Here is an 8,390-nt window from a genome sequence, read left to right as displayed (position 1 = left end):
GTATTGCAGCCCAGCCTGATCCTGCCCACCATACACTTGGCATTCATGTGTGCCAGTGGGGGCTGCTGCCTAGTTGGAGCAACCTGTAATAACCCCTACCAGGTATGTCCCCTGCCCTGGTTTCCATGCTTGCCAATAAGTACAGCAGACTAGTCTAGTCTGTCTCACATCCCATTCAGCTCTCATACATGTCAATGGGCTTTGAAGCCTAGCCCCACTATCCAGCCCACACACTTGCCCGCAGGTTCCACTCTGTCTAGCCATACCTACCCCAGTCTTAGTTCTCATGCTCACCAGTCAAAGTGGTAACCCAAGAGGGAGGTGCTCACTGTTTCCCTACTGGACCCATCCCCACTCCCAGATCTCACATTCTCCAGGTGGTTCTGCAGTTTGACTTGACAGAATTTGCAGCCCTGTGCCAGCATCTGCCATCTGATGCTGCAGCAAAGCCCAACCAACCCCTCATGCACTCTGGCTTATGTATGCACCAATAGGAACAGTCAACCCAGCCTGGCGTTCTCCTGATCCAGTTCACATGAAGCCAACAGGTCTGGCCTGGTCTGCTCCCATCCCAAATCTCATACTCTAGTAGGAGTGGTGGCCCAGCAAAGGAGCTCCACACAGCCTCCTTACTGGGTTCACCTCTCCCCCAGTTGGTCTCATGTGTGCTCCAGTCTGGCATTGCCCACCTCACCTCAGCATTTACCAGTGGGTGCTGTAGCCTGGCTGGGCCTGGTCCACCCCTAATTCCAGCTCATGCTGGTGGGGGCTACAGCTTAACCCAGCCAGCCCCCAGACCTGGCCCTCATGTGGACTGGCTTGTTTTGCAGTCCAGTCCGGCTTGACCCACTTTCCATTCTGGTGCTCAAATTTGCCAGCGGGTGATGTGAACAGGCCCAGCTTAGTTTGCCCCCAACCTGTACCAAATGTATGCCAGTGGGTACCACTCCCTGGCCTGGGGTTGGCTGTTTCCTATCATGATTCTTATGCTCACCTGCAGGGACTATGTCCTGACAGAGAAGTTCCCCAAGCTCCTCCATCAGAACCTCTCCCAATGCCAGATCTTGTGCCTATTGATGGGTCGCTCAGCCTGCCCTACTCAGTCCACCTCCTGTCCTAGCATGAACAGTGGCCTTTCCTGACTGGCTTTCACACAATCCGGTCTTTACTGCTAGGTGTTATAGCTCAGCCAAGCCTGGTCCACACCTAGATACAGCTTACACATTGCTCAGCTGGGGCAGAGACCTAACCCAGTCTGTGCTATACCTACCCTGGTTTTCATGAGCACTAGTGGGTGCTGAAGTCTAGTCCATCCTGGCACACCCCAGACCCAGTCCACACCTGTGCCAAGGGACAATGCAGCCATGTCCAAACCAGATAGCAGTGCCCACTCTGTCCTTCATGCTCACCAGTGGGAACCACAACACAGCCAGGCCTGTTCCCAGCCACAGATCTCACACATGCCAATGGTTGCTCTGACCCAGCTTGGCATAGTCCCTCCCCTGTCTTGGCTTCTGCTTTTGGATGCTGTAGCCTAGCCTGACCAGGTCGGCCTCCCAGTCCCAACGCTGACGGTGCTGGCAAGTGCTGGAAACTTCTCTGCTCGATCTGATCCCATCCCTGCTCCGAGCCAGCTTCTAAAGAGTGACCCCACATAGCAGAGAGAGCTGAGGGGTCCTACTCCTACCCCTCCCAATGGCCCACCACACCCTTTGGTCCCTGTGCCTAGAGTGACGTTAAATGCAGGGGTGTACTGCCAAATGATGAGGTGTGTTTGGAGAAAGGTGTCATGAGACCACTTCGGCATTGTGTGACTGCCACAGAGCGTACTCACAGATATCTACCTGGACGGTGCTGGCCGGTCACTGAACGTGACCTCCTGGGACTGGTGGCCAAATGACGCTGGACCCTTGGGATGCATGGCATGCTGCTGTTGCTGGCATCCTACAGCCGACTGCATGTGTTGTGTAAGAAGAGGGAGCACATTCCAAAATCATGACACAAGGGTAAAATGCACAGAGCACTCACCGAGGCATTCATCATCCAGCATCGTGTGCTGCCCGTAATTGTCTGGGCTTTGATGTGTACAGCTGCTGGGGCATCATCATGCGAACATGCGAGTCACGTGCTGCATGCGACACTACAGCATCTCTGACATCACCAGACGATGCGACTTTTTCAGGTCCCGTGTAATCGCATGCACCTGACCCTTGGATATGATTGCTGTTGACTGAGCTGTCTGGGCAGTGTGGGACTGCGCTTTGAGACCAAGCTCTGTGTCTGTTGGGAGCTTCAGGTAGCAGCCACAGGAGGGTGTAATGATGAATTGAGAGCACACAGGCCTGCTGAACCTTCAGGCTCTTTCTCACCATTTAGAGCAATGTAGTCCTGAGCCCTGGCAGGGGCGGACATCAGACCCATCCAGGTGTGAGGCAGCCCTGGAGCTATGCAAAGAGTGCATGGGCGGCAGGTCCACAGCACAGACACACCCTCAGTTGGGTGTCCTCGGAAGGAAGAGCTTCCCTCCAGCGTTAGCCTCACCTCCAAGGCAGCTGTGACAAGTTGGTCTGGAATCAGGGTGCATTGAAAGGAGCCCTTGGCCAAAAGGTAGATCGTTGCCTCACTGCACAGACACTGCAAAGAGGCAGAGTGTTACATACACATGGCACAGTTGGGGTTCGGAGGGGCTGCTGTTCTAATAAGGAGAGTGCCATCATCATCATTTGCCTTCAGAGTGGCTTCAGGCTGGCTTGGGCATGCAGGATCTGAAGCCAAGAACAATCCGGCATTTGCAGGATTAATTAGGATGTGAGTCAATGCAGTACGTCAGATTTAGGCGATATTGCATCCACGTGAATTGGAAAATGGCAGCAGCAGTGAGGGGTTGAGAAGCTATGCTCCTGTCCCGTTTCTAGGGGCAGAGGAACAGCCTGGGCCTCTGCCGACCAACACACATGTCCCCGAGAAGGGCTTCCCGGGACGAGCCGTATATGGATCCCATAAACCTTAACAGTGCGAGGGGACGAGGGCTGTTGGGGTCCACTGCCATGGGAAGGCCCCTTCCCTGGATGAGGAGCATACCCAATTACAAAGAAGCAATTAATACATGGAAATGTGGCTTTAAAAGGAGAGAAGAGATTGGGGCCGATGCCTTGCTGTAGCAGTGCAGTGCCAGCAGCCCAGATGGGAGCCAGTTTGAGTTCTGCCTGCTCTGCTTCCAATTCAGCTTCCTGCTTGTGGCCTGGAAAGCAGCAGACCATCAGAGGATGGCTCAAGTCCTTGGGACCCTGCACACATGTGCAGCTCCCAGCTCTGGATCCGCTCGGCTCTGGCTGTTGCAACCATTTTGGGAGTGAATCAACGGATGAAAAATCTCTCTCTCTCTCTCTGTGTGTGTGTGTGTAAATTGGCCTATGAAATTAAAAGTTTCTTTTCAGATCCTTAAAAAAAGTGGATGGGAATTTCAGTTCCAACCCACAGAGGTTGAAGCGGGGACGCACCCTACTCGCAGTTCTGTTGGAGAAGAGCCAGCTTGACTATGGCAGCCAGGAGCTGAGCCTCAGCTCGGCTACACGCCGTGCATGTTGAGGCACATCCCTGCTGATTTCATCTGCCTGAGCTTTCCTGGAAGGGGTTACCGCCGCTGCATGAATCGGGCGTGGTGGTGGGGAAAAGAAGCAAGGGCTGGAAGCAGCTTTCTTCACTGACTTCCGGTGGTGGTGGTGGGACGGGGGTACACTCGCTGCCAGGGAACCTTTCTCCAGAGCTCTGTGAGCGCGGGAGAACGGAGCAGGCTCAGGCCCCTGGCCACCCACCAACCCTTCAGGTCCAGGCAGCTAGCTTCCTGAAGCTCTGTGACCATTGTGGCCCTCCACACTCTGGGAGCTGACCCTGTGTCGTCACCCCTCCCTGCCTCGTCGAAACCTGCCTTTCTCCCATTCCTCTCTTTGCTGATATTTCTTTGGTATCTGAAATGAATACCATGGAAGTCTTAGGTTTCCTATTCTTTTGAGAAAAAAAAAAGTATGCCTCAAACTGCACAGGCAGAAAACCGGCTTTTCCTGACACGCCTTCTGCTATCCTGACCGAATCACATGGAAGAGGTCACGCAGAAATGCAACTTAAAGACGAGTCTGTTTGGAAAGAAATCCATGCATAGCTTATTTTTATTTAAAGCCTTAGTTAGTATTGTGAAGATCAGCATTACAAAGTGAGAGGACACAAAAAGAGAAAGAGAAATTTTGTATCTGCTGGTTCACTCCACAGAAGGTAGCCATGACCGGGGCTGGGCCAGGTCGTAGTTGGGAGCCCAGTGCTTCTTCCGGGGCTCCCACGGGGGTGGCAGAGGCCCAAGCCCCTGGGCAGTCTGGCACTGCTCTTCCAGACCAGCAACAGGGAGCTGGAGCAGCTGGAGCAGCTGGAGCAGCTGGAGCAGCTGGAGCAGGGGTGGAGCAGCTGGGATAGAAACAGCATTGCAGGCTTTATTTGTTAACCCACAACGTTGGCCCCACGCAGTTTTTTAAATTATGCATATTTCCATGAACTTTTTGAATGCCTGTCATGTGCATGGATTCCATATTTTGCATCCAGGTGAACTTATCTTTTGTAAACTTGCCACTCGGCTGTACCTGGTGCTTCCAACAGCTGTAGAATTTCACAGCCCTCTTAATCACAGTTTAACACAGTTTAATTCCTATCCAGCATGAGCTGCTGCTAGCTAAGAAATGACTTTCCATTTATTGGGAATAAAACATAAAAGAAATGTCCTCTCTCTTATCATTTTAAAATAAACTATGTAAGTTGAAAAAAGCTGACTCCAGAGTCCATCCTTAACAAAATAGCGCTTCAAGTTGCATTTTAGTATTGATTTTTGCCCAAACCAAACACAACTAATGGTTCATTTAAAAACTGGTTTAAAGTAGTTAATAAATTGTGCTTTTTCGTATAAAATTAGAGAATGTTAAATAGCTCAAGCCACTCATTATATGAAGGGGGTGAAAATGCATCAAATCAATGACAATGATTAACATTACCTTGGAGAGCTAGCACTTAGGGCTGCAGGTTAGGCTGCTAGCTGCTGCCTTGCCATCCCACAGCAGAGGGTCCCTCAGAGTCCCAGCGGCTCCACTTCTGATCCAGGTCCCTATTAATACACTTAGAAAACAGAGAATGGAGACACCACGTTCCTGCCCTTGCCAACCGCGTAAGAGATGCATGCAGCATCTGGGACTTGAACCTGCACTCAGACATAAAAGCATGTGGGGCGTTGCAGGCGATGGTTCAACATGCTGAGCCACAGGGCCGATCTCTCTGTTTCCTTGTAATTATTGTCAACATATCCACACCCGGTGTGAACGCCAGTCACCCTGCTGTGCTGGGGCTCCTCTCCCTCCTACCTGACTCTCATTGAGCATTTTCTCTCTTCCTCTCTCTCCCCTCTGTCCGCCCTGCCTCCGGGAAATGAACTCTCTTCATTTGTGGAGAACGACTTTGAAGAATGACTGTACCTTGGCCCTTGACCTCTCTGAGTGAACTTGCTATTGTGCTTATCTGCTGTCAGACCTGTTGTCCTACTTTACAGGGACGGCCAATTTACCCATAAAGCCCACCCATCTGGGAGCTGAGCCGTTTTACTCAGTAATTTGACATTCACTGCAGGCCTAGGAATTCTTATTCTTTGGGGTGACCAAGCTAGAATATTTGATAAATGGGGTAGCTCTTGCTGTGTCAGGATGGGGAAAGGCACTTGTCCTAGAAAATGGGTGTTTGACAGTGCGGTCCTGAGTGAGTCAAGAGGCCAGCTTGCGGATCGGAGGTTGCCCACGCTGATCTTTGATTCATTCATCCGGAAAGCATTCTTTGACTTCACGTCTCGCGGCAGAGCCGATGTCACGGCGGGCCCGGCTTCCACAGGGAAGGCATAATCCTGAAGCCAGTGGAGCAGCTCCCTGGAGACACACAGGGCTGACCACGAGAGACTGGGCTCTCAGACAACTTGCAGACTAAAGTACTTTTCCAAACGCCCTTCAGGGAAACAGGGAATGGGATGTTCAAGTAAACATTAGGCATATACAGTGGTGAGGAATGGTAGGGCAGTGGGAAATAGATGGCAATTTCAAAAACCTCTCTTTTCCTTGAAGGAAAGTTGCAGTTAGCTTCAGCTAGCTCCCCTAAGAGGGTGTCTGGCCCTCCCCTCTCACCCCAGCTCACTACAGAATGCAGCCCGGCTGCCTGGGGGAGGCGCGTGCAAATGAAACCTCTGCCTGCAGCAGGTGCTCAAACTCTGATGACGCAAACCGGCAGCCCCACGTGCAATTAAGCCAAAAGGAGGGAAAGCACAAAATGATTATTTTTCTCTCTCTCCCTGGTGGTTAGGCAAGGTCCCACTCCAGCTATTGTGAGAGCAAATTGTGTTTGCCTCTCTCCACCGTCCTTCCAGGCACAGTGCTTTAGCTGCTTAAGATGATTTGCATATCTCAACAGAAATTGCTATCGCAGAAGTATGTCTCGTGCTGATAATTTTTTTTTTTTTAATCAGAAGAGTGAAATAACTGCTGATAGCATGATGTGAGTGTGCGTCTGTCTGAAAGTTCTCTTGTTAATAATGGTTTTCCCCCTGGTCCACACACTGACAACCCAACCAATAAGCATGGAAATGAACTTATCAGGAGAGGATGGGATGTCTGCTAGGACAAACCTGTCATGTTTGATAGACCAGAAAGGTCTCACATGGACACCACTTCCCCAACTGTGAGCTCAGTCCACAAGGGGAACTCAACACCCTGGAGAACCAGCCCTTAAAAGGGTGAGAAAACTGGGGCAGAAGCAAGTGGCAGGCGCCCGGTGGTGTGGAGAAACACAAAGGTATAAACTGCCTACTAAGTGCTGAGCATCATGCTGACATGCTCCCATTGAAGACCTCGGTAACAGTGGCTGTCACTTGCCTTACGGTACCCATTTCTTCTACTTAAAGGAAATCCATTTTTTTTAAAGATTTATTTTGTCATTGGAAAGGCGGATATACAGAGAGGAAAGACAGAGAGGAAGATCTTCCGTCCGATGATTCACTCCCCAAGTGAGCGCAACGGCCGATGCTATGCCGGTCCGAAGCCAGGAGACTCTTCCGGGTCTCCCACGCGGGTGCAGGGTCCCAAAGCTTTGGGCCGTCCTCGACTGCTTTCTCGGGCCACAGGCAGGGAGCTGGAAGGGAAGCGGGGCTGCCGGGATTAGAACCAGCGCCCATATGGGATCCCGAGCATGTTCAAGGAGAGGACCTTAACCACTGTGCCACCGCGCCGGGCCCAGGAAATCCATTTTTTAAATCAAAAGCTGATCTGAAACAGTATCAGAGACACCAGAACATCAACCTCTACAACATCCTTTTTGCTCCCCAACCGTCCCCTGGAGCCCGGTGGCTTTAGCTCTCAGACTAACAAGCTTAGAATGGATCAACAAAAACCCAGCTCACCTGGAAGAGAGTGGTCATCTGGAGCAAAACAACCAAAAGCACAAAAGATTCTCTGCCCATAGTGACACTACTTTCATTTGATTGGGTGCCTAGTACTAAGAATCTGTTGAGTGAATGAATGAACAAGCGTTTGAATGAATAACAAAAGCATGGAAACATTGGACAAAGAGGCTTGCACACAGAAAAGAAGGTAGTGTCGGGAGGAATGGTTTCATTCAATGGAAAATTGGAAAACAGTTCATGTGTAAGGAAAGACTGCTTCATTAGGCAGCCATCTGGGTTTGCATCTGGATTTGTAAGCAGCACATTCAAAAACAAAAGAGAAAAGGCGAGCTCCCTGCCCCCCGCCCGAAGTCCCAGTGGATGTAGGAGTTTCATTTCCGTGGGAAGTGTGCTCACTCATACGATGCCGTCACAAAGACGTGGATTGAGCATCGCTCTCTGGCTGTCTGCACTCAAGAACCTTGGGACTCTGCACATGCTGAATCAACAGGAGACAACGTGGAAGCCCCCCACCTACGCCTGCCTCCTCCCTGCTGCCCGCCCCACGAGAACTCTGTGTGGGTCCTGCCCTTGGCAGGGGCGCCTCGCAGCATCTTGGAGCCATGTGCAATGAGGACAAGTGCAGCTATGAAGGAATCCACGGCCGTGAGGCAGGAGGAGGCCGCGGAGCTTCCGCAAGACAGAGCCAGCTCCTGTGCCGTCGCTAGGATTCGTGGGAAATGCAATGCACAGATACGCTGATTCAGGTACCAAGAAAAAAAAAAAAAGGAAAGGAAATCTGTGAATACCAGGAGTCTTCAACAATGTCATGGAAGTGCATAGTATGCCAAAAAAAAGTGTTTTTCTTTGTTCATAGGTTTTAGAATTTGGGGCACCAAAATAAATGCATCTTTACATTCTTTCTTTTTCCTATGAACTT

The sequence above is a fragment of the Ochotona curzoniae genome, unplaced genomic scaffold, assembly GCF_017591425.1.
Source record: "Ochotona curzoniae isolate NIBS_2020 unplaced genomic scaffold, NIBS_Ocur_1.0 patch426, whole genome shotgun sequence".
Lineage (NCBI taxonomy): Eukaryota > Metazoa > Chordata > Mammalia > Lagomorpha > Ochotonidae > Ochotona > Ochotona curzoniae.
The sequence above is the reverse complement of the archived record's forward strand: the minus strand, read 5'-3'. Positions refer to the sequence as shown.